This window comes from Stenella coeruleoalba (genome assembly GCF_951394435.1).
Source record: "Stenella coeruleoalba genome assembly, chromosome: 16".
In the NCBI taxonomy this organism is placed as follows: domain Eukaryota; kingdom Metazoa; phylum Chordata; class Mammalia; order Artiodactyla; family Delphinidae; genus Stenella; species Stenella coeruleoalba.
Genome location: NC_137162.1, coordinates 65,927,589 through 65,955,586, shown reverse-complemented (window position 1 = coordinate 65,955,586; position 27,998 = coordinate 65,927,589). Strand labels below are relative to the sequence as shown.

General features: G+C 36.2%; 1 protein-coding gene across 12 annotated transcripts in view; it reads left to right on the top strand.

Moving 5' to 3' along the window:
* Nucleotides 1-27,998, top strand: part of LOC307175034 (uncharacterized protein) — a 527,231-nt gene that overhangs the window by 206,053 nt on the left and 293,180 nt on the right. For all 12 annotated transcript variants that reach the window (XM_079899803.1, XM_079899796.1, XM_079899801.1 and 9 more), the window contains 2 exons: nt 8,175-8,364; nt 9,680-9,911. The gene's annotated coding sequence lies outside the window, so the exon portion shown is untranslated. The remainder of the gene's footprint in view (nt 1-8,174; nt 8,365-9,679; nt 9,912-27,998) is intronic.

The following is a 27,998-nucleotide window of genomic DNA, read 5'->3' as shown; positions in this document are numbered from 1 at the left end:
AGCTCAGATTACATACTGATACAAGGGAGAACTGGCTTTGGAAGAAGTTAAATTTGCTGCAAAAAGTTACAGGTATACTGGATTACAACACTGTGCTTTGCATTATAGTCAACATGCCTCCAGTTTTGTCTTCGACATGCCTTTTATTGTACCTGCATAATATGGAAATTAACAGACACATTTATAAAGTTTATGTGTAAAAGTCTAGGCCAAATTATACTGTGGGCAGCAGAAGTAAGAAAAGGGGAGTGGTCTCAAAAATCCAAGAATATTTTGAAAAAAATCTTGGAATCAGTTTCCCTAGGATATCACAGGGTTGGTTTAAAATCTAGTCACAATGACAAGAGGCCAGACAGCAGAAGCAAGAAGAACTACAATCCTGCAGCCTGTGGAACAGAAACCACATTCACAGAAAGATAGACAAGATGAAATGGAAGAGGGCTTTGTACCAGATGAAGGAACAAGATAAAACCCCAGAAAAACAACTAAATGAAGTGGAGATAGGAAACGTTCCAGAAAAAGAATTCAGAATAATGATAGTGAAGATGATCCAGGACCTCAGAAAAAGAATAGAGGCAAAGATCAAGAAGATGCAAGAAGTGTTTAACAAAGATCTAAAAAAATTAAAGAACAAACAAACAGAGATGAACAACACAATAAATGAAATGAAAAATACACTAGAAGGAATGAATAGAAAAACTGAGGCAGAAGAATGGATAAGTGTCCTGGAAGACAGAATGGTGGAATTCACTGCTGTGGAACAGAATAAAGAAAAAGGAATGAAAAGAAATGAAGACAGTCTAAGAGACCTCTGGGACAACATTAAATTCAACAACATTCGCATTAAGGGGTCCCAGAAGGAGAAGAGAGAGAGGAAGGACCCGAAAAAATATTTGAAGAGATTATAGTTGACAACTTCCCTAAACATGGGAAAGGAGATAGTCACCCATGTCCAGGAAGTGCAAAGAGTCCTATACAGGATAAACCCAAGGAGAAACACGCTGAGACACATAGTAATCAAATTGGCAAAAATAAAAGACAAAAATTATTGAAAGCAGCAAGGGAAAAATGAAAAATAACATACAAGGGAACTCCCATAAGGTTAACAGCAGATTTCTCAGCAGAAACTCTACAAGCCACAAGGGAGTGGGATGATATATTTAAAGTGATGAAAGGGAAGAACGTACAACCAAGATTACTCTACCCGGCAAAGGTCTCATTCAGATTCGATGGAGAAATCAAAAGCTTTACAGACAAGCAAAAGCTAAGAGAATTCAGCACCACCAAACCAGCTCTAAAACAAATGTTAAAGGGACTTCTCTAAGTGGGAAACACAAGAGAAGAAAAGGACCTACAAAAACACACCCAAAACAGTTAAGAAAATGGTAACAGGAACATACATATCAATAATTACCTTAAACGTGAATGGATTACATGCTCCAACCAAAAGACACAGCCTCACTGAATGGATACAAAAGCAAGAACCATATATATGCTGTCTACAAGAGACCCACTTCAGTCCTAGGGACACATTCAGACTGAAAGTGAGGGGATGGAAAAAGATACTCCATGCAAATGGAAATCAAAAGAAAGCTGGAGTAGCAATACTCATATCATAAATAGACATAGATAAAAGACATTAAAATAAACAATGTTACAAGAGACAAGAAAGGACATTACATAATCATCAAGGTATCAGTCAATCCAAGAAGAAGATATAACAATTATAAATCTATACGCACCCAACATAGGAGCACCTCAATACATAAGGCAACTGCTAACAGCTCTAAAAGAGGAAATTGACAATAACACCATAATATTGGGGGACTTTAACACCTCACACCAATGGACAGATCATCCAAACAAAATTAATAAGGAACACAAGCTTTAAATGACACAGTAGACCAGATAGATTTAATTGATATTTATAGGACATTGCCTCCAAAAACAGATTACACTTTCTTCTCAAGTGCGCACAGAACGTTCTCCAGGATAGATCACATCTTGGGTCACAAATCAAGCCTCAGTAAATTTAAGAAAACTGAAATCATATCAAGCATCTTTTCTGACCACAGCGCTCTGAGATTAGAAATGAATTACAGAGAAAAACATGTAAAAAACACAAATACATGGAAGCTAAACAATACGTTACTAAATAACCAAGAGATCACTGAAGAAATCAAAGAGGAAATCAAAAAATACCTCGAGACAATTGATAATGAAAACACGATGATCCAAAACCTATGGGATGCAGCAAAAGTAGTTCTAAGAGGGAAGTTTATAGCTATACAAGCCTACATCAAGAAACAAGAAAAATCTGAAATAAACAATCTAACTTTACACCTGAAGGAACTAGAGAAAGAAGAACAAAAAAACCCCAAAGTGAGCAGAAGGAAAGAAATCCTAAAGATCAGAGCAGAAATAAATGAAATAGAAGCAAAGAAAACAATAGCAAAGATCAATAAAACTAAAAGCTGGTTCTTTGAGAAGATAAACAAAATTGATAAACCACTAGCCAGACTCATCAAGAAAAAGGAGAGGGCTCAAATGATTTAAATTAGAAATGAAGTTACAGCAGACACTGCAGAAATACAAAGCATCCTATGAGACTACTACAAGCAACTCTATGCCAGTAAAATGGACAACCTGGAAGAAATGGACACATTCTAGAAAGGTATAATCTTCCAAGACTGAACCTGGAAGAAATAGAAAACATGAACAGACCCATCATAAGTAATGAAATTGAAACTGTGATTAAAAATCTTGCAACAAACAAAAGTCCAGGACCAGATGGCTTCACAGGTGAATTCTATCAAACATTTAGAGAAGAGCCAACACCTATCCTTCTCAGACTCTTCCAAAAAATTGCAGAGGAGGGAACACTCCCAAACTCATTGTATGAGGCCACCATCACCCTGACACCAAAACCAAAGATATTACAGAAAAAGAAAATTACAGACCAATATCACTGATGAATATAGATGCAAAAATCCTCAACAAAATACTAGCAAACAGAATCCAACAATACATTAAAAGGATCATACACCATGATCAACTGGGATTTATCCCACGGATGTAAGGATTCTTTAGTATACGCAAATCAATCAGTGTGATACACCATATTAACAGATTGAAGAATAAAAACCATATGATCATCTCAATAGATACAGAAAAAGCTTTTAACAAAATTCAACACTGATTTATGGTAAAAACTCTCCAGAAAGTGAGCATAGAGGGAACCTACCTCAACATAATAAAGGTCATATATGACAAACCCACAGCAAACATCATTCTCAATGGTGAAAAACTGAAAGCATTTCCTCTAAGATCAGGAACAAGACAAGGATGTCCACTCTCACCACACTTATTCAACATAATTTTGGAAGTCCTAGCCATGGCAATCAAAGAAGAAAAAGAAATAAAAAGAATACAAATTGGAAAAGAAGAAGTAAAACTGTCACTATTTGCAGATGACATGATACTATACATAGAGAATCCTAAAGATGCCACCAGAAAACTACTAGAGCTAATCAATGAATTTGGTAAAGTAACAGGATACAAAATTAATGCACAGAAATCTCTTGCATTCCTATACACTAATGATGAAAATCTGAAAGAGAAATGAAGGAAACACTCCCATTTACCATTGCAACAAAAAGAATAAATACCTAGGAATAAACCTACCTAGGGAGACAAAAGACCTGTATGCAGAAAACTATAAGGCACTGTTGAAAGAAATTAAAGATGATACCAACAGATGAAGAGATATACCATGTTCTTGGATTGGAAGAATCGATATTGTGATAATGACTATACTACCCAAAGCAATCTACAGATTCAATGCAATCCCTATCAAATTACCAATGCCATTTTTTAGAGAACTAGAACAAAAAATCTTAAAATTTTTATGGAGACACAAAAGACCCTGAATAGCCAAAGCAGTCTTGAGTGAAAAAAACGGAGCTGGAGGAATCAGACTCCCTGACTTCAAACTATATTACAAAGCTACAGTAATGAAGACAATATGGTACTGGCACAAAACCAGAGATATAGATCATTGGAACAGGATATTAAGCCTAGAGATAAACCCAGGCACATATCGTCACCTTATCCTTGATAAAGGAGGCAAGAATATACAATGGATAAAAGACAGTCTCTTCAATAAGTGGTGCTTGGAAAACTGGACAGCTACATGTCAAAGAATGAAATTAGAACACTCCCTTACACCATCCACAAAAATAAACTCAAAATGGATTAGAGACCTAAATGTAAGCCCAGGCACTATAAAACTCTTAGAGGAAAATATAGGAAGAACACTCTTTGGCATAAATCACAGCAAGGTCTTCTTTGATCCCCCTCCTAGAGTAATGGAAATAAAAATAAACAAATGGGGCCTAATGAAACTTTAAAGCTTTTGCAAAGCAATGGAAACTACAAACAAGATGAAAAAAGAATCCTCAGAATGGGAAAACTTATTTGCAAATGAATCATCAGACAAAGGATTAATCTTCAAAATATATAAACAGCTCATGCAGCTCAATATTAAAAAAGCAAACAACCCAATCAAAAAATGGGCAGAAGACCTAAATAAACATTTCTCTAAAGAGGACATACAGTTGGCCAAGAAGCACATGAAAAGCTGCTTAGCATCACTAATTATTAGAGAAATGCAAATCAAAACTACAATGAGGTATAACCTCACATCAGTTAGAATGGGCATCAGAAAATCTACAAACAACAAATGCTGGAGAGGGTGTGGAGAAAAGGGAACCCTCTTGTGCTGTTGGTGGGAATGTAAATTGATACAGCAACTATGGAGAACAGTATGAAGGTTCCTTAAAAAACTAAAAATTGCCTTGTGACCCAGCAATTCCACTACTGGGCATATACCCAGAGAAAACCATAATTCAAAAAGACACATGTACCCCAATGTTCATTGCAGCACTATTTACAATAGCCAGGTCATGGAAGCAACCTAAATATCCATCAAGAGATGGATAGGTAAAGAAGATGTGGTACATATATACAATGGAATATTACTCAGCCTTAAAAAGGAAAGAAATTGGGTCATTTGGTGAGACGTGGATGGATCTAGAGACTGTCATACAGAGTGAAGTAAGTCAGAAAGAGAAAAAAATATTGCATATTAATGCATATATGTGGAACCTAGAAAAATGGTACAGCTGAACTGCTCTGCAGGGCAGGAATTGAAACACAGATGTAGAGAACAAACATATGGACACCAAGGGGGGAAAGCAGTGGTGAGTGGGGGTGGTGGTGTGATGAATTAGGTGATTGGGATTGACATGTATACACTGATGTGTATAAAATGGATGACTAAAGAACCTGTTGTATAAAAAAATTAAATTAAAAAGAAAAGATTTTTACTTATGTACTTGTGTTTCCATGGCTGGATTAAAAAATAATAAAATCTAGTTACATTAATATTTATAGTGCATATTTCCAAGGCTTTTCTCCCTTCTGATATGGTGGGATCTCTAGCCTCAAGCTATGTCTTACATGTACTAATAAACGATGCCTGTGGCCTCCCACAAAAAGTCCACTCCCACTCTGGCCTACTTTCAAGATGTACCTGACAATCTTGCTGACTTCAGTGCCTAGAATCTAGGTGCCTTGCACCTGGCTTTGCCTCTGCTGATGGACACTGGTGCCCTTAAGAGTCCCAAAGCACCAAAGAAAATTTGAGAAACCTAAGAGAATCTGGTGTGGCAAAACCTCTTGTGGACCATGCAAAAGATAGGACAATGTTTCTCTTTCAGATTATCCTTATACACAAATGGATAATAAAATTGATGGGAAGCACTTTTTTGTTTGCTTAATTTTTATTTTATATTGGAGTGTAGTTGATTGACAGTGTTGTGTTTGTTTCAGGTATACAACAGAGTGATTCAGTTATACATGTATTCTTTTTCAAATTCTTTTCCCATTTATGTTTTTATAGAGTATTGAGCAGAGTTCCCTGTGCTATACAGTAGGTCCTTGTTGGTTGTCTATTTTAAATATTGCAGTGTGTATGTGTCAACCCCAAACTCCCAATCTATCCCTCCCCTCACCCTTCCCCCTGGTAACCACAAGTTCATCTTCTAAATCTGTGAGACTGTTTCTGTTTTGTAAATAAGTTCATTCGTATCCTTTTTTTGGATTCCACATATAAGCAATGTCATATGATATTTGTCTTTCTCTGTCTCTTGTATTGACTTGCATTTTCCAGCATTCTTCTGAAACCTCTCCAGTAACACCTTATTTAATCCTCACCACAGCAGTACTGTGAGGCAGGGTTTCAGCCACGGTGGACATGGGTTCAGAGAGATGGGATGTGTTCCCTACTCATAAGGCTCTCCTTTTCTGTTCTCTCCCCCGAATGTCTTGTATAAAAAGTGCTCTTCATTCTGACTGGTATGGAAATTTAATATCTCCTAGCATTGCTCAACTTTGAATATCTCTAACTTACCCTAACCCCACAGCACCTGCTCTGGTCTCCCTTGAACATGTGAAGCTCAACTTTCAGCAAAATATTCCTGGGGGAACCCTCACACATTGTCCTGGGGCCCAGTCTCTGCACTGTTCTCTCCCATTGCTAACCCTCCCATTGCAGCCCCTTCAGCAAGCCTGACCTCTGATATTTGCCACCTAAGTGCAGCAGGATTGCAGAAGTTGGTTGGAAAACTTTCACTGGGCAGGGAACCTGCCAGGGAAATTGGTAGGGCTCACCCCGTGCGTTTCCATTTTATCCGGGATCGCAGCCTAGGTTGGCCTATTTTTCAGTGCCTAAAAGCAGTTACCTCATCTATTTTGTCTGTTTTACAGTTGTTTAGTTGTTAGTCAATACCAGTTGGTTTTTCTTGGCCAGAACTATAGCTTCTTAATTACAGAGTAAGGTATAATTTTATTCTACTTTTCCCTCGAAGAATGAAAGATACCAATGGGCTAAAATTCTATAACTGTTCTTCATTTTATTGTTAAAATCTCTGCACTAGATGCAAATGTCACTTGAATTTTTTTAAAGCATCTTTATGTATTCTGTGTTGAATCACCCAAAGGACAGGGGCTGGGGTATATGCATTGTTTAATACCCAGATCCTGGCACAGAGCCCAGCACTGCAATATTTGGTGAATAATTAATTGGATGTGTAAGTAAAGTATTCACAAGGTTTTAAAATGTAAAATAAATGTTAATATAATAAATTTTGTAGCCATTCTTTGGAGATAATATTTTCTTTTTCTGAGCCATAGGATTTACTACTAAGAGTTTAGACTGAGAAATGAAGGAATTATGGCTTAGTGTCAGAAAAAAAAAAAAAAAAAAAACATTTGGAATTTTCTCCATGGTAAAGCATTATGTGCTAAAAAAGGCTAGAGACCACAGAAGCTAAAACAATTTAAAATCAGAGACTTTAAATCATATTTCCATATTGATATCGTATTTTGAATGACACTAATGGCATCTTTTCATTGATATGGCGTCTACTCACAACCTCTAAATGTAGAGCCCAATTCTGAATATCCTATCCATGGCCTTCTTTACTTCTAGAGTTAGTTTTCCTTAAAACTTCCATGCGTTGCTCAAGGTCACAGGGTAATAAAAGACTGGGCTGGAATTGGAAATACCAGTGTGGAGGAATTAGCATCCTATATACATATCAAAGTTAGTCTGCATATTTGTAGGTATCAAGCTTGCATAAGGACAACACTGGCTGTGTAGTTTAATAAGGCAAATATCACTCTTAATGTACTTCAGAAGTAAGAGTCTTTGGCATGATTTGTGCATCTAAAATTACATTTTAAACAGTACTATCTGATTCAATTTCATTTAAAATAGACTTATTAAGAGCTTTTAAAGAAAAAAAATACTGAAATTAGAGTTGGAGAAATAGGTTTGTATCTTTATTATTTCATGATTTTTGTGTGATGTGATTTTTTGTGACCTTAAGCAAATTTTAAAACATTTCCTTAGTTTTCTTCATGTTTAACATCAGAATTAAATCAAATAGTAAATTTGAGAAAATTTAATAGATTTGTTCAACACGTGTTTGTAGAATGAATAAATGAATATATATATATTATATATATATATATATATATACACAAAGCAATTCAAAGGTAAATTCTTTTGTTGTTGTTGTTGTTGTTGTTTTTGTTTTTTTGTTTTGCAGTACGCGGGCCTCTCACTGTTGTGGCCTCTCCCGTTGTGGAGCACAGACTCCGGACGCGCAGGCTCAGCGGCCATGGCTCACGGGCCCAGCCGCTCCGCAAGTGGGAACCTCCCGGACCGGGGCACAAACCCGCGTCCCCTGCATCGGCAGGAGGACTCTCAACCACTGCGCCACCAGGGAAGCCCCAAAGGTAAATTCTTAATATTACTTATTCTGAATACCTCTACATGTTAAACCTTAGTATGTCTTAGAGTAAATGCTTAACATTTCTGAACACAATGAAGGAGAGAGTATTATAATCATCCAGGGAATTATTTTTGCCTTGAATATTTACAAGATAATTGCCTAATCTAAATTTAAGCATTTTTCTGATTAAGTTCTCCATTTTCCTTTGTATATTCATAATCACAAAAGCTCTTTCTGTTAAAGTCCAGTATCTGTTACCCCAGAATTCATCTTCAAAGGTTCTTATAGCGACTTAACTCAGAGTTGTTAGGTCCTAAGCCCCAGCCAATGTCAACAAACATAAAGCAGTGGTATCAAGAAATAAATTCAAATGATGCTATCACATAAACAGTGAGAAAATACCTTAAATGTGATACTCTGATTATATCAAAGATTTAAACAGAAATATTAAAAACCTGAAGTTTATTGTAAAAATTAAAGTTAGCCAAAAAGGAAAGGAAAAATACAGTCTACAGGGAGGTGAACTTTAAAAAATGAGCAGGGTGGGAGAAAAAAAAGAAACTTACTAAAATATTTGAATTATTTTCTTGACTTTCATTTAATTATTCTGTTTACAAAGGCTCTTTTAAAAGTCTATAGGCAGAGCTTTAATTAACATTTCCATGAAGTGTGTTTATCATCTTTACACATTCCCAGCAAATTTTCTCTTCCAACACAAAGCAAGTTTTTAATCACATAAACTAGAAGAAGGGAGCATTATGATATTTCATTCATCCTGCTGATTATATTAACCCTCAATTAAGTTAAATGAAATTACTGCTCTGCTCAGGGCTTTCTATGTTTTCTCATATCAGAGAGAAAGGCAAAGTCCTCACAGTAGCCTGCAGATTTCCATATACACCTTTTCCCTTTGAGCATGAGAGAACTTTTTGGTATAAAGGTAACATTCTCTGTCTTCATTGGATACTGGTTGTTTGAGTGGTTATATCGCTTATGACCCAGGAAAAAGTTTTCAAAACACATTGGTTTATCTGAAATAGGTGCATTTTATTATATAAATTATATCTTAATAAAGTTGAGTAGACAAAATAGAGAAGGAGAGAAAGGGGGATGAAAAGGCACCAAACTCAAATACATTTTATTTGGTCTTCTTAATAAAAGGCAAAACTCTCCTTTTTATTCAGATTCTTGAATAACAAGGAAGGAGGTATATATCAACTTATAAATAATATTGTAGATAGTTTAGAAATTATGGGAAGTTACAAAGAATACAATTAAAGTCACAGTGATAAACTATTTAAATTTGATGTATATTACAGGTATCCCCCACTTTTTGAAAGTTTGCTTTACACTGCTTCGCCATTAAGAAAGACCTACTTTAGTACCTGTTTTCACTAACTGAAAGAAATCCGAAGAAGTTCCTCCAAGCTCCTTCCCAGGAACTACAATAGCATCTCAGCATCAAGCTGCCATAGCTTCGAACTGTGTCTCTGAGCATCTCTGCTTTGTCTGGATTTATTTTATGCATCCATTAGCAAGATGTGTCCAAAGGTAATTGCTTCTTTACTTTATACCATTTCAGCTTATGAAAGGTTTCATAGGAAAACTCTACTTTCTGAGAGTGGGGGACACCTTTACTTTGTTTTTTCCAATGCTTTTATTTTCTTTTGTTGCAAAGATCCTAAATCTATGCTATGCTCTACTTCTTTCTCCTTAATTTTAGAATTTTTATATCATTTACAATGAATGGAAGGGTACAACTCCTGAAGAAGACTCTGAAAGCCCAGCATTGGGTGTCAGGTAAAATACAGAATACAGATTTCAATCTGACCACCCAATAATTACTGAGACCCACTCAATAATCATGAGTAGGTCTCTCCACTTACAACCATTGACTTATATCAGATTTTCCTGGGAAGCATCAAAGCCATCTGTCAACAGCAATATAAAGTTCTGACTTGGGTCTAATGAAATATTTTTGCTGTAGTCTGTTTGCAAAGTCAGTCTCATTCTTGGATTTTTCTCGGGAGGTTATCCCCCAAAGTCTGAGCTGTTACCTGAGAGTAAGAGGAAATCCTACTACTAGCAGGTATAATACATTCACTTTTCTCTCTATACCATTTTGTCAAAATGATACATTTATAACATTGTAATTTATGATATATCCCATTGGATTCATCCATGTACTGCAAAAAAAATTATCTCAGAATCTAGTTATTATTGTGATACGTTTTAATTTTTGCCAAATAATTCTTTCTAAAATTTCAGAAGTAAATCTTTAATTCTCAAAGCATTTATCTTAGGAGTAATTTCTACAGACATATATAAACATATAAATAAAGTTTTATTATTTTAAAAAAGTAAATGTTGATAGTATATTCTGGGGATGTTTATTTTACTAGAAAAATACATCTTATTCAGGGTATAAACCAAAGAAATGTTAGGATTTACTGCCACACTGACTTATATAAGAGATCTTATCAAATTATCATTGATTGATCCCTTGGGTTTCTAGTGATTAATTATTCATTGATTATTTAGAAAATCACACTTAAGTTTCCTCTGAGAAGGGAAAAATAGGAAAAGAAACAAGGTGCTCTAGAAAAAATTTATATACTTACATGTCTGGGCTTATCAAAGTGTACTGTGCATATAAATCAATCTAGAAAACTTGTTAAAATGCATTTTCTGAGGCCCCTTTTCCTTGGAAACTCTGATTCTCTAGGTCTTGGATAGAATCTAAGTACCTACAAATTAAATAAGTACCTGAAGTGATAGTATCTTGGAAAGTCTGTTGGCAACAGTTAGAAAAACTGAATTAGCTGTTCCCTGAAAGTCTTTCTTTATTCTAAAATGCTATGACTTAAAATCCACAATGAAAACCAGAACTGAGAAAAAATCAGTAATCTAAATGTAATTAAAACATTGAAATCCCATTAGTAAATTTCTGTAATCAATAAACTGTTTATTTTAAAAGGAGTTTTGGTTCACAGCAAAAAAGAAAAGAAGGTAGAGAGTTCCCATATACCCTCTGTCCTCACACAAGTACAACCTCCTTCCCCCACTATCAATGTGTGGTATTGATAGTGTACATTTGTTACTACCCGCTGGGATACCCACTGTAGTACATTTGTTACAATTGATGACCTACAATGGCACATCATCATCACTCAACAGTCCATAGTTTACATTAGGCTTCACTCTTGATGTACATTCTATGAGTCTTGACACATTTATAATTACATGTACCCATCATTATACAGAATAGTTTTACTGCCCTAAAAATGCTCTGTGCTCTGAATCAGTAATCTAGATATAATTAAAACTTCATTGCAATTCCATTAGTAAACTTAAAAAATGAATTACACTTTAAGTATATCTTAAACTTTTCTTATCCATTGGTATTAAAACATTTAACAATATTTTAATTCTTGGGTTCCAAAAGTTACGCAAGAGCTTGATATTCCTAACAACCCATGCTATCTTTTGTCATTTAATAACAATGCTATATAGAAGCGGAATATCAGATGGCCAAGTCAGTTCCCTAGGCTTGACACAGCAACTGCTCATCATGTCAGGATTTTTATCTATAGAAGTCTGAATACCAACAAAAATAATAACCATCATTTTTTTGCTCACATAAAGGATTTTTTAAAATCCTCAAAATTGTCTTAGGTGTTCTACAAAAATTTTCTCTGGTTTTCGAACAAATTACCTCCAGTGTATTCTAGTTGATGACTGGTAAACTGAAATAGCTTGGAGTTTGCTGATTTTGAAGATCACAGAGGTCCAGTAACTTGTCCACAGCTCCTCAGTGATTTCATTGTGCCATGGCTAGAATATCAGCTAGACAATGTCACCGCGGCATATTTAAATATCAACAATTTAAAGTCATCTTTGATTCTTCTTTCGATAATACGAGTCTTTAAACTGTCGAAACAAGGATATCTATCTATAAGTAAAATAACAATCTCTAGCGTTCTCTCACCCTTTTCTTTCTTTCAGTTTTCAGATCCTGATCTTTTTCCCATTTTACTACTCATTGACATATTGTAAACAGAGTTTATATTAAATTTAACTTAAGGATACTAGAGATACTTAGTACTGAAGATTTCCTTAGCATACCTAAAAAATATAGTACTTTTGATGGCTCTTAAATCACAGAATTATTGACTCATAGTCTGGAAATACGGCCTAAGTCTATTCAGATTAATAATGAGAATTTGGGGCTCTGATATCATTTGGAAGCACACTGTTTAGATTGGTTGGTTCTAGAATCAAACAGCCTCTATTCATTTCTTAGTTCCATTGCTTGATTGCTTTTTACACTTCAGTAAATTATTTCCAACCTCTTAGATTCAGTTCCCTCATCAGCATAAAGGACAGGATCATAATAGTACATACCTCATAAGGTTTTCGGGACATTAAATTCATGTACATAAAACTCTGCTCATCATAACATTTTTATAAATTGTGGCTAATATCAGTTTATTCAAAAGTTAAGCAAAAACACATATGTTGTTCTGTGAGTTTCAATAATTCACTCTGTAATTTGAATTCAATTTATTATTTGTAAGTTGAATATAGGGTTTTGGATATCTTCTGAAGTTCAGGTTACAATTAAATTGCTGATTATACAGGGTCACTAAAGGTATTTGTGCTATGTGAAGTAGTCTGTTATCCATTCCATTCTAGTTTTTCAATGTCAGCTGCAATCCCTCTAAAAATGTTGAAGTCAGCCTTTATTTTAAAAATGCTTTAAACACTTCACTGAAATAATTCAATGTCCTGGTATTAATGTAATTCTCATGGTACAGAAGAATAAATGGGTTGTTAAGAATATTGAAAGGATTAGGGAACACTGAATTTAAAGTGCCCTCTTCAACTATTTTCAGACATTATAAATGTAACCAATAATATGCAGTTTCCTACTAAAGTTCAACATACTTGAAAGATCTTTTTTTTTCTTTTATGATTTAAAAATGGTAGTTACAATATGTTGAAAGGATAAACATTCATTTTTTTATATATGAAAGCACTCCCAAATCATAACTGGGACATTTTTTCCTATAGCTCTAAATTACCTATTTAATAAAAGACCAAAAAAATTTGGTGTACAGAACTGGTCTAAAAGTGTCAGTAAATGTTAGAGTGGATTTTGGAAGCCTTTCAAAGTATATACTTATTAAGTATAAGGTTGCTTTGGAGAATATAATACATTAGAGTTTTACCTCATAATAATATCACTTATTAAATATGTACTATAAAAGGTACTAAGTATGTTACATTATAATCTTATCTAGTATCTCAATGACCAGTTCTGAGTTGTCTTACAATTAGCATCAGCACCATCTAAATTCTCCTCAGCTTCAAGAAATAACAAGAACCAAGTTTTACTGAATTCACTTATGTGTGTGGTTCTGACCTAGTGTCTGAAGTGAGAAATCTTGTCTGAGACATAAAAAGCAGGAAAGATAGACCATTATTCTCCAGAGACAGCTGCCCTTTGGGAATATGTAAGGTTCAAGGCACCTTTTAGATAAGCTTCTTGAGAAGAACTTGCATCATTGCTGCAGTCTGAAACCATCTAGAGAAGCTTTCCCAGAGCTGTTGAAATTTGCCATGGCTTTGGGCAAAGCTCCTCATAACCATCTACTTCTGTGCTGTTGACTGACACTGATGATGGTGGCTTCCCTGACCTTCATTTCCTCAGACACCCCAGCAACTGTTTACACATTTAAAACCTTCCTACTTGTAATACATAAGGTGGCTTCTCTTTTCCTGATGGAAATTTGATTGACACAAACCTTATGACACAGGTATCATTATTCCCCGTAAACAACTCAGAGATGTTAAGATCAAAAAGGTTAGATAAAATGTACAAATATCACACAACTAATACTTGGCTACACTGACATGTGGCCCTATTTATTCAAAGGTGGTTTTGCCGAGTGAAGAACACTTGCCATTGCATTCTGGGGTTGGTTCTAAAAGTGGTGTGTCTTATACTAAATTACTCTATACTGCATCTATTATTAAACACAAAGAGGGGAAAAAAGACTATACGCGACAGCTATATATACTAATATAAATTTCATTCAGTATAAATTGATTCTATATCAAATAGAAGGGCAGCTTAAAAAATAACTTTATTAGGCAAACTTCATATATGCTCAGTTTTATCATCCAAATTTTCCTAGGCTTAACCAAGCTTAAATGCCTAGTGTGCCCTGAGTCTAAAATGCTTTAAAAATGCTTTAAACACTGTTGGTACTAAGTCTGTTGGTACTAATACGTGAAGACCCTTTCATCATACAGCAGCCCGTGCAGGAGACCTTGGGACCAGACACATGAAAATTAAGAACTTTGCACAGAAGATAATGACCAGAAGCTTAAATTTTCAAGGAGGGTAAACAGAATGAATAAGAGTATGTCTAGGGCTTCCCTTGTGGCACACTGGTTGAGAGTCCGCCTGCCGATGCAGGGGACACGGGTTCGTGCCCCATTCCGGGAAGATCCCACATGCCGCGGAGCGGCTGGACCCGTGAGCCATGGCCTCTGAGCCTGCGCGTCCGGAGCCTGTGCTCCGCATCGGGAGAGGCCACAGCAGTGAGAGGCCCGCGTACTGCAAAAAAAAAAAACAAAAAAACTAGTATGTCTAAGAAAGTTGAGTCCAAGAACACAGTTTTATAGAAGAGGGCAAGTGGGACTCTCAGTTTATATGTTTTAAGTGTTTCCAATACTTAATTGTTTCCTTTTATCGGAATATTCTTTGGGTGAAGCTCTCTCCTCTCTCAGGCTCAGTTCAATAATGCTTCTTCTAAAAATCTCTTTACTTATTGTTATATCTAATAATTTGCTTGCTTTTAAATGTTTGAACATTGAATGTCCATTTGTAATGGAAAATTTTTCAAAGTCTGCAAGTAAATTTGATCTGGGCCTCTCATATTTTTTTAAAAAAATTTTAACATCTTTATTGGAATATAATTGCTTTACAATGGTGTGTTAGTTTCTGCTTTATAACAAAGTGAATCAGTTGTACATATGTCCCCATATCTCTTCCCTCTTGCATCTCCCTCCCTCCCACCCTCCCTGTCCCACCCCTCTAGGTGGTCACAGAGCACCAAGCTGATCACCCTGTGCTATGCGGCTGCTTCCCACTACCTACCTATTCTACATTTGGTAGTGTATATATGTCCATGCCACTCTCTCACTTTGTCCCAGCTTACCCTTCCCCCTCTCCGTATCCTCAAGTCCATTCTCTAGTAGGTCTGTGTCTTTATTCCCATCTTGCCCCTAGGTTCTTCATGACCTTTTTTTTTTTTTTTAGATTCCATATATATGGGTTAGCATACTGTATTTGTTTTTCTCTTTCTGACTTACTTCATTCTGTATGACACACTCTAGGTCCATCCACCTCACTACAAATAACTCAATTTCATTTCTTTTTATGGCTGAGTAATATTCTATTGGATATATGTGCCACATCTTCTTTATCCATTCATCTGTTGATGGACACTTAGGTTGCTTCCATGTCCTGGCTATTGTAAATAGAGCTGCAATGAACATTTTGGTACATGACACTTTTTGAATAATGGTTTTCTCAAGGTATATGCTCAGTAGTGGGATGGCTGGGTTGTATGTTAGTTCTCTTTTTAGTTTTGTAAGGAACCTCCATACTGTTCTCCATAATGGGTGTATCAATTTACATTCCCACCAACAGTGCAAGAGTGTTCCATTTTCTCCACACCCTCTCCAGCATTTATTGTTTGTAGATTTTTTGATGATGGCCATTCTGACTGGTGTGAGATTGATATGTCATTGTAGTTTTGATTTACATTTCTCTAATGATTAATGATGTTGAGCATTCTCTCATGTGTTTGTTGGCAATCTGTATATCTTCTTTGGAGAAATGTCTATTTAGGTCTTCTATCCATTTTTGAATTGGGTTGTTTGTTTTTTTGATATTGAGCTGCATGAGCTGCTTGTAAATTTTGGAGATTAGCCCTTTGTCAGTTGCTTCATTTGCAAATATTTTCAGTCATTCTGAGGGTTGTCTTTTCATCTTGTTTGCAGTTTCCTTTGCTGTTCAAAAGATTGTAACTTTCATTAGGTCCCATTTGTTTATTTTTGCTTTTATTTCCATTACTCTAGGAGGTGGGTCAAAAAGGATCTTGCTGTGATTTATGTCACAGAGTGTTCTGCCTATGTTTTCCTCTAAGAGTTTTATAGTGTCTGGCCTTACATTTAGGTCTTTAAACCATTTTGAGTTTATTGTTGTGTATGGTGTTAGGGAGTGTTCTAATTTCATTCTTTTACATGTAGCTGTCCAGTTTTCCCAGCACCATTTATTAAAGAGGCTGTCTTGCCTCCTTTATCAAAGATAAGGTGACCATATGTGCGTGGGTTTATCTCTTGGCTTTCTATCCTGTTCCATTGATCTATATGTTTCTTTTTTTGTGCCAATACCATACTGTCTTGATTACTGTAGCTTTGTAGTATAGACTGAAGTTGGGGCTCCTGATTCCTCCAGCTCCGTTTTCTTTCTCAAGATTGCTTTGGCTATTCGGGGACTTTTGTGTTTCCATACAAATTGTGAAATTTTTTGTTCTAGCTCTGTGAAAAATGACATTGGTAGTTTGATAGGGATTGCATTGAATCTGTAGATTGCTTTGGGTAGTAGAGTCATTTCCACAATGTTGATTCTTCCAATCCATGATCATGGTATAACTCTCCATCTATTTGTATCATTCTTAATTTCTTTCATCAGTGTCTTATAACTTTCTGCATACAGTTCTTTTGTCTCCTTAGGTAGGTTTATTCCTAGATATTTTATTCTTTCTGTTGCAATAGTACATGGAAGTGTTTTCTTAATTTCACTTTCAGAATTTTCATCATTAGTGTATACGAATGCAAGAGATTTCTGTGGATTAATTTTGTATCCTGTTACTTTACCAGATTCATTGATGAGCTCTAGTAGTTTTCTAGTAGCATCTTTAGGATTCTCTATGTATAGTATCATGTCATCTGCAAACAGTGACAGCTTTACTTCTTCTTTTCTGATTTTGATTCCTTTTATTTCTTTTTCTTCTCTGATTGCTGTGGCGAAAACTTCCAAAACTATGTTGAATAATAGTGGTAAGAGTGGGCATCCTTGTTCCTGATCTTAGTGGAAAAGGTTTCAGCTTTTCACCATTGAGGATGATATTGGCTGTGGGTTTGTCATATATGGCCTTTATTATGTTGAGGAAAGTTCCTTCTATTCCTACTTTCTGGAGGGTTTTTATCATAAATGGGTGTTGAATTTTGTCAAAAGCTTTTTCTGCATCTATTGAGATGATCATATTGTTTTTCTACTTCAATTTATCACTATGGTATATCACATTGATTGATTTCTGTATATTGAAGAAACCTTGCGTTCCTGACATAAACCCCCCTTGATCATGGTGTATGATCCTTTTAATGTGCTGCTTGACTCTGTTTCCTGGTATTTTGTTGAGGATTTTTGCATCTGTGTTCATCAGTGATATTGGCCTGTTTTTTTCTTTCTTTGTGACATCTTTGTCTGGTTTTGGTATCAGGGTGATGGTGGCCTCGTAGAATGAGTTTGGGAGTGTTCCTCCCTCTGCTACATTTTGGAAGAGTTTGAGAAGGATAGGTGTTCGCTCTTCTCTAAATCTTTGATATTCACCTGTGAAGCCGTCTGGTCCTGGGCCTTTGTTTATTGGAAGATTTTTAATCACAGCCTCAATTTCAGTGCTTGTGATTGGTCTGTTCATATTTTCTCTTTCTTCGTGGTTCAGTCTTGGAGGGTTTTGCATTTCTAAGAATTTGTCCATTTCTTCCAGGTTGTCCATTTTATTGGCATATAGTTGCTTGTAGTAATCTCTCATGATCCTTTGTATTTCTGCAGTGTCAGTTGTTACTTCTCCTTTTTCATTTCTAATTCTATTGATTTGAGTCTTCTCCCTTTTTTTCTTGATGAGTCTGGCTAATGGTTTATCAATTTTGTTTATCTTCTCCAAGAACCAGCTTTTAGTTTTATTGATCTTTGCTATCGTTTCCTTCATTTCTTTTTCATTTATTTCTGATCTGATCTTTATGATTTCTTTCCTTCTGCTAACTTTGGGGTTTTTTGTTCTTCTTTCTCTAATTGCTGTAGGTGTAAGGTTAGGTTGTTTATTTGAGATGTTTCTTGTTTATTAAGGTAGGATTGTATTGCTATAAACTTCCCTCTTACAACTGCTTTTGCTGCATCCCATAGGTTTTGGGTCATCGTGTTTTCATTGGCATTTGTTTCTAGTATTTTTTGATTTCCTCTTTGATTTCTTCAGTGATCTCTTGGTTATTAAGCAGGGCATTGTTTAGCCTCCATGTGTTTGTACTTTTTACAGTTTTTTTTCCTGTAACTGATATCTAGTCTCATAGCGTTGTGTTCAGAAAAGATACTTGATACAATTTCAATTTTCTTAAATTTATCAGGGCTTGATTTGTGAGCCAAGATATGATCTATCCTGGAGAATGTTCCATGAGCACTTGAGAAGAATGTGTATTCTGCTGTTTTTGGATGGAATGTCCTATAAATATCAATGAAGTCCATCTTGTTTAATGTATCATTTAAAGCTTGTTTCCTTATTTATTTTCATTTTGGATCATCTGTCCATTGGTGAAAGTGGGGTGTCAAAGTCCCCTACTATGATTGTGTTACTGTCGATTTCCGCCTTTATGGCCGTTAGTATTTGCCTTATGTACTCATGTGCTTCTATGTTGGGTGAATAAATATTTACAATTGTTATAACTTCTTCTTGGATTGATCCTTTTATCATTATGTAGTGTCCTTCTTTGTCTCTTGTAACAGTCTTTGTTTTAAAGTCTATTTTTTCTGATATGAGAATTGCTACTCCAACTTTCTTTTGATTTCTATTTGCATGGAATATCTTTTTCCATCCCCTCACTTTCAGTCTGTATGTGTCCCTAGGTATGAAGTGGGTCTCTTGTAGACAGCATATGTTCAGGTCTTGTTTTTGTATCCATTCCACCAGTCTGTATCTTTTGGTTGGAGCATTTAATCCATTTACATTTAAGGTAATTATTGATATGTATGTTCCTATTAAAATTTTCTTAATTGTTTTGGGTTTGTTATTGTACGTCTTTGCCTTCTCTTGTGTTTCCTGCTTAGAAAAGTTCCTTTAGCATTTGTAGTAAAGATGGTTTGGTGGTGCTGAATTCTCTCAGCTTTTGCTTGTCTGTAAAGTTTTTAATTGCTCTGTCATATCTGAATGAGATCCTTGCTAGGTAGAGTAATCAAGGTTGTAGTAATCCTTGCTAGCTACAGTAAACTTGCTTAACTTACTGTGTTTGAGGTCTCCTTTTTGCCAGCTGCAGGTTCGTATTTCCCGTTGTTTTTGGTGTCTGTCCCCAGTGGCTAAGGGTGGTTTAAGGGGTTGTGTAGGCTTCCTGGTGGAAGGGACTCTTGCCTGTGTTCTGATGGATGAGCCCGGATCTTGCCTTTCTGTTGGGCAGACCCACGTCTGATGGTGTGTTTTTGGGTGTCTGTGTCCTTATTATGTTTTTAGGCAGCCTCTCTGCTAATGGATGGGGTTGTGTTCCTGTCTTGCTAGTTGTTTGGCCTAGGGTGCCAAACAATTGTAGTTTGCTGGTCCTTGAGTGGAGCTGGGCCTTGGCAATGAGATGGAGATCTCTGGGAGATTTTCGCCATTTGATATTACGTGGAGCTGGGGGGTCTCTTGTGGACCAGTGTCCTGAAGTTGACTCTCCCATCTCAGAGGCACTGCCCTGACACCTGGCTGGAGCACCAAGAGCCTTTCATCCTATCGGCTCAGAATAAAAAGGAGAAAAGAAAAGAAGAAAGAAAGGAAGGAAGGAAGGAAGAAATAAAGAAAAGGGATAAAATAAAATAAAGTTATTAAAATAAAAAATAATTATTAAGAAAAAAATTTTTCGGTAGAAAAAAAAATTTTTTTTAAGTAATTAAAAAAAAAAACGGGCAGACAGAACCCTAGGACAAATGGTGAAAACCAAGCTATACAGACAGACTCACACACAGAAGCATACACATGCACACTCACAAGAAGAGAAGAAGGGAAAACAATATATATCTATCATTGCTCCCAAAGTCCACCTCCTTAATTGGAATTAATTGTTGTCTATTCAGGTATTTCACAGATGCAGGGTAAATCAAGTTGATTGTGGAGATTTAATCCGCTGCTCCTGAGGCTGCTGGCAGAGATTTTCCCTTTCTCTTTGTTCACACAGCTCCTGTGGTTCAGCTTTGGATTTGGCCCTGCCTCTGCGTGTTGGTCGCCTGAGGGCGTCTGTTCTTCACTTAGGGCGGGGTTAAAGGAGCAGCTGATTTGATACCTCTCTCTCATTCAGGCCCAGGGGGAGGGAGGGGTACGGATTCAGGGTAAGCCTGCGGCAGCCCAGGCCAGCATGACGTTGCACCAGCCTGAGGCGCACCATGTGTTCTCCCAGGGAAGTTGTCACTGGATCACAGGCTCCTGGGTGGGGAGGTGTGGATAGTGACCTGTGCTCTTGCACAGGCTTTTTGGTGGCTGCAGTAGCAGCCTTAACATCTCATGCCCGTCTCTGTGGTCCACACTGATAGCAGCGGCTCGCGCCTGTCTCTGGGGCTCCTTTAAGCGGCTCTCTTAATCCCCTCTCCTCTCGCACCAGGAAACAAAGAGGGAAGAAAAAGTCTCTTCGGCAGCTCCAGACCTTTTCCCGGACTCCCTCCCGGCTAGCTGTGGCGCACTAGTCCCTACAGGCTGTGATCACGCCGCCAACCCCAGTCCTCTCCCTGGGATCTGACCTCCGAAGCCTGAGCCTCAGTTCCCAGCCCCCACCCGCCCCGGCGGGTGAGCAGAGAAACCTCTCGGGCTGGTGAGTGCTGGTTGGCACTGATCCTCTGTGCGGGAATCTCTCCACTTTGCCCTCCGCACCCCTGTTGCTGTGCTCTCCTCCGCGGCTCCGAAGCTTCCCCCCTCTGCCACCCGCAGCCTCCGCCCACGAAGGGGCCTCCTAGTGTGTGGAAACCTTTCCTCCTTCACAACTCCCTCCCACTGGTGCAGGTACCATCCCTATTCTTTTGTCTCTGTTTTTTCTTTTTTCTTTTGCCCTACCCAGGTACGTGGGGAGTTTCTTGCCTTTTGGGAGGTCTGAGGTCTTCTGCCAGTGTTCAGTAGGTGTTCTGTAGGAGTTGTTCCACATGTAGATGTATTTCTGATGTATTTGTGGGGAGGAAGGTGATCTCTGCGTCTCTCTTCTGCCATCTTGAAGCTCCTCCCCTCTCATATTTTTTAAGATGGTCTATATCCAAACCTGGAATGAAGACATACAGTTATTCTTTAAGCTAATCTGTTAATATCCTTTATAATTTGACAATGTATATAACCTTTAAAAATGCCTCTTCTAGTTCCATCATTACTTCATTCATTTTTTTAATCACAAAGAGTTTGAACATTTTTGTCCTTTAGATTGGTAGAAAGAAATAATATCTTTAGTTTTGGAATGCTGAGAGCCTAGAACAGCACATGGAACAGTATTTGTGCTTAGTAAAGGGTAATGATAATGATAGTATTATATTATTACATATGCAAATTTTTGATGAATGATACCAAGACCGATACAAAGCATACTGTAGCTATGACTGATGAATTATTCAGAGCTGAAAAAGTTGAGCCATAAAGAGACAAGGTTACCTTCTGCTTTCTGGATAAGCCGTTTCTGGAGAGGTCCTGGGACACATGCACCAGAGGGTCCATTTTTTCCATTGATACAACAGGGCCAGAGAAAGCGAGTTGAGCATCAGAAGAATAAAGAGCATAACAACACAAAATGAACTGAAAGGCCAACTAGTGACACTCGGTGGCCTTTCCCAGCCCACCTAGTGTTGCATGAGTTACCCTGATGTTGTACCAGGAGGGATCTCTGAGGGAGTTGGAGATTAGGGTTAGACAAGCCCACCAGTGGAACACTGCATATTTGGATTCCAAGGAATTCTGAGTTGGGATTCAAAGCGGAGAGATTTGATTTCCCAAGAACAAATGTAGGGTGGGGAACAAAGTTACCTGTGCACTTATTTCATATCATTTAGAACTGTTTTATATTGTAACACATTTTAACAACAGGTTTATTTCCACAAACCATACAGTTTACCTATTTAAAATATACAGTTTTATGGTTTTTCATATATTTACTCAGTTGTGCAACTATCATCACAATCAATTATAGAACATTTAATCACGCCTCAACAAAATCCTGCACACATTAGCAGTCACACCCTTTTCCCCTCATCTTCCACACCACCCACCCACATCACCACCTCCACCACTACCACCAAGCCCTAGGCCACTTCTAACTTACTTCTCATCTCTATAGATTTGCCTATACTGGACATTTCCTGTAATGGAACTATATAATATGTGGTCTTCTGTGATTGGCTTCTTTCATTTAGCATACTTCTCTCAAGGTCCATCCTGTTGTATCATATATCAGTATTTCACTCATTTTTATTTCTAAATAATATTCTATTATATGGATATACCATATTTTATTTATCAGCTGATTAACATTTAGGTTGTTCCTACTTTTTGACTATTGTGAATAATGCTTATATGAATATTCAAATATTAGGGTTTGTGTTTGTTTAATTTTTACTGAAATATAGCTGATTTACAATGTTGTGTTAGTTTCAGGTGTACAGCAAAGTGATTCAAATATCTATCAATTGATTGATTGATCAATCTTTTTAAGATTCTTTTTAAGGTTCTTTTCCATTACAGATTATTATAAGATATTGAGTACAGTTCCCTGTGCTACACAGTAGGTCCTTGTTGGTTATCTATTTTATATATAGTAGTGTGTATATTTTAATCCCAAACTCCCAATTTATCCCTCCCCCACCTTTCCCCTTTGGTAACCGTATGTGTTTTTTCTATGTCTGTGAATCTATTTCTGCTTTGTAAATAAGTTCATTTGTATCATTTTTTAAGATTCCACATGTAAGCCATGTCATATGATATTTGTCTAACTTACTTCACTTAGTATGATAATCTCTAGGTCCATCCATGTTGTTGCAAATGGCATTATTCGATTCTGTTTTATGGCTGAGTAACACACTATTTTATATATATATATGTGTGTTATATGTATATATATATATTATATGGTATATATATATATATATGTGTGTGTGTGTGTGTATATATATATATATATATATATATATATATATAAAACACATTTTCTTTATCCGTTCATCTATCAGTGGACACTTAGGTTGCTTCCATGTCTTAGCTATATAAGTAGTGCTGCTATGAATATTGGGGTGCATGTATCATTTTGAATTATGGTTTTCTCCAGATATATGCCCAGGAGTGGGATAGCTGCATCAAATGGTAACTCTATTTTTAGTTTTTTAAGGAACCTCCATACTGTTCTCCATAATGACTGCACCAATTTACATTCCCACCAACAGTGTAGGAGGGTTCCTTTTTCTCCACACTCTCTCAGCATTTATTATTTGTAGACTTTTTGATGATGGCCATTCTGGCTGGTGTGGAGTGGTACCTCACTGTAGCTTTGATTTGCATTTCTCTAGTAATTAGTGATTTTGAGCGTCTTTTCACGTGCCTGTTGGCCATCTGTATGTCTGCTTTGGAGAAATGTTGATTTAGATCTTCTGCTCATTTTTTGATTGGGTTGTTTGTTTTTTTCAATGTTGAGCTGTATAAGCTGTTTGTGTATTTTAGAAACTAATAGCTTGTCAGTTGCATCATTTACAAATACACATATTAGTTTTTAAATGGACATGTTTTCATTGGATATACACTTGGGTATATACTTAGGAGTGGAGTTCCTGGATCATATGGTATCTTTACATTTAACCTTCAGAGGAACTGACCGACTGTTTTCCAAAGCAGCTGCACCATTTTCCATTCCCACTAGCAGTATATGAGGGTTATTTTTTTCCATATCTTCACCAACACTTACTATAATCTGACTTCTTTGAGTCTACTTATCCTAGTGGGTGTGAAATGCTATCATATTCTGGTTTTGATTTGCATTTCCCTGATTATTAATGATGTTGAAAATCTTTTCATGTGCTTATTGACCACTTGTTTATCTTCTTTGGAGAAATGTCTATTTAAAGGCTTTGACTATTTTTAACAGGGTTGTAGTCCTTTTTTTATTGAGTTGTATGTATGTTCCAGATATAAGTCCCTTATCAGATACATGATTTGCAAATATTTTTTCCCATTCTGTGAATTTTCTAAATACACAAAGATTATGTGTGTATATATATATATGCAAATTATCTATGTACCAGATCATGCCATTTACAAAATATAGATACTTTTATGCCCTAAAATACAGATGTTTAACTTATTTTCTTGCCTAATTGCCCTGGCTAGAACTTCCAGGAACACTGAACTGTAATTTTGACAATACTATAGGACATAAATTGCTCCACAGTCTGATCTGATTAGATTTGAGCCCCTTTGCAGGGGTAGCTGGGGCAAGTCTTTGAGGTTCATTCTGACTCTAGAAGAGCTCTTTTTAGCTATCTGTTTCCCTGATTTTCTCAGGTAAATCAACTGCCTATGGTTTACCTTGTTGCTCTACTGTAGTTACCAGTTTCTTGTTAATTGTTTATCACCAAAACCTGTATTGCTTTTGAGAGTGCCCTTCGGATTAAACTCCCCATAGGCTGTATCAAATCAAGCCAGTTTCCTTGCAGAAAGCTTCAGAGCTCTCTGTTGCTATGGAGTGTCTCTTTTTCCTGGGCAGAATCTCTGAGCTTCAGCCTCAGAGCTGGCGCAGGGACATTGGTCCACTTTTCTCAGTGATAGCCTTGCTTTGTGATTAGTGTTCTGGATGCAGGCAGTAGAATCTTGTCTTCTCAGCTTGCCTGTGCTTCCTCACCCTCAATGAGACCTCTTCCCTACAGCTAGCTGAGGTGGGAGAGATCAAGGCCACAGCATTCTTGGCATGTCATACCCAGGGTCACTACCCTGTCAGTGTGGACCGGGTATAAGAAAAGAGTCTCCGACCTCTTGGCAACACTCACCCAGAATTTAGCTTCTGCTACTGGGGCTGGGGGAGGGGAGTGTGAAATTCTAATATTCTTTGATTAGACCTAATAAGAGAGGGAGCCATATTTTCTTGGCCACACCTACCTAGATTCTTTCATCAGGCTGAAAGGGATGAAGGAGAAGAAAAGTGTGGTGTCTGGCTCCAGTTTCAAAGAATTTCAGTGTTTTACCAAGATTTATTAAATTAAGACAAATATTTACTTAAGTATTTTAACCTTCTGGATCTTTAATGTATAAAAATGCTCATTTTTACGTACCAAACAATATAGACATAAAAGAAAATATTCATGAAATTCTTTCTTAATCCTACATCAAGCTAATACTTACAATGTGAATTTTTTATACCTTTATTCATACACGTGTATTTACTTTTTGTTTTTTACAAATATGAGCTAATCATGTGTTATATTTCACTGATTTTTGTTTTATTCTGTTAACAGCTTTATTGAGGTATAATTTACATATTATAAAACTACCCAATGTATGTGGACAATTCTGTGATTTTTGGTAAATTTATAGAATTATGCTAGTATCACAACAATCCTTTATTAAAACATTTTCATCAACCCACAAGTTTCCCTCATGCTCTTTCACAGTTAATCTCTGCTCCCACCTCCACTCTAGGTAAACATAGATCCATTCTGTGTCTCTCTATATATGCTTTTTCTGTACATTTTTTATAAATGAAATCATATAATCCATGATCATCTGAGTCTTTTTTTCATTTAGCATACTGTTTTTGAGGTTCATCAAAATAAAAAACCAAAACATCAAAAAACTGTTTTAGCATGCATCAGTATTTCATTTCTGTCTGTGCTGAATCATATTCTCTGGTATGGATACCACATTTTATTTACTTATTCATCCATTGAGAACATTTGAATCGTTTTCATTTTTTGATTATTATAATAACACTACTATATACATTCATATAATGTGCTTGTGTGGATGTATATTTTCTCTTGGTTAAATTTTAGGAATAAAATTGGGTCACATGGCAAGTTTATGTTTAAATTTTTTAAAAACTGCCAAATTGTTTTTCAAAATGGCTTTTTCATTTTACTTTCCTCTTTACACTATACTCGAGTTCTAGTTTCTCTACTTCTTTGCCAATACTTGTTATCATCTGACTTTTTTTAAATTATAGTCATTCTATTGGGTAAGCAGTAGTATTATATTGTCTTAATTTATATTTCCTTAATGACTAATGATGGTTAGACCCTTTTAATGTGCATATTGGCCATTTGTGTATCTTCTTTAGTAACATGTATATTTCAAATATTTTGCCCAGTTTTAAATTGGTTGTTTTGTCCTCTTATTTATAAAGTTGTGAAAATTAGTATATATCCTGGATACTACTTTACCAAATATATGATTTGAAAGTATTTTTTGCCAATCTGTCACTTGTATTTTCATTTTCAAAATGGTGTTTTTGAAGTGCAAAAGTGTTTGATAAAGTCCAATTTATCCATTTTTTTCTTATATGGATTCTTCTTTTGCTATTATAACCAAGAATTATTTGCCTACATTAGGTCATGAAGATTTCCTCCTTTTTTTCCCCAGATTTTTTTTTTAATAGTTAAACCTCTAACATTTAGGCCTTTGATCCATTTTTAATTACTTTTCTATATGGTGTTAGGTACAAGTGTAAATTCCCTTTTATTTTATTTTATTTTTTTAAATTTATTTGAATAAGGATAAATAATTTTCCCAGCACCAATTGATAAAATAACTGTCATTTCTCCATCAAAATTGTTTTGCGCCTTTTGCAGAAGTCAGTTGACCATAAGTATGAATTTAATTTATAGACTGTTAATTCTGTTCCATTAGTCTATACACCAGCTCTTAGTGCCAGTACCACATGATATTGATTACTATGGCTTTATAGTTTTTACTTTCTTTTACCATTTAATATATCATGGCTAATATCTCAGTCAATGCTCATGATTTTGAATAATTTAATGTCTTTCTGATATTTTTATAATAATAAAAAATGAATAAATTATAACTTTTCTACTAATTCCCTATGAGTTCATGAAGATAATCTATGTTTTCTTTTAAAAACTTTATTGTGTGGAATACACATATAGTCTATAACTCATTTGGAATTGATTTTTTCATAGCATAAATTAGAGGAATGATCATTTTCATATGAGTACATAAATGTTTCTGAATCATTACTTGAAAAGACTGTAGATTAGTCATTGCTCTGTAGCATAACCTTTGTCATAAATCTATATCTTTATACCTTTTTAAATTCTTTTTTTTTTTTTTTTGCGGTTCGCGGGCCTCTCACTGTTGTGGCCTCTCCCGTTGCGGAGCACAAGCTCCAGACACGGAGGCTCAGCGGCCATGGCTCACGGGCCCAGCCGCTCCGCGGCATGTGGGATCTTCCCGGACCGGGGCACGAACCCGTGTCCCCTGCATCGGCAGTTGGACTCTCAACCACTGTGCAACCAGGGAAACCCTTTTTTAAATTCTTTCATTAAATGTTTATAGCTTTAGTTATTGAACTCATGTA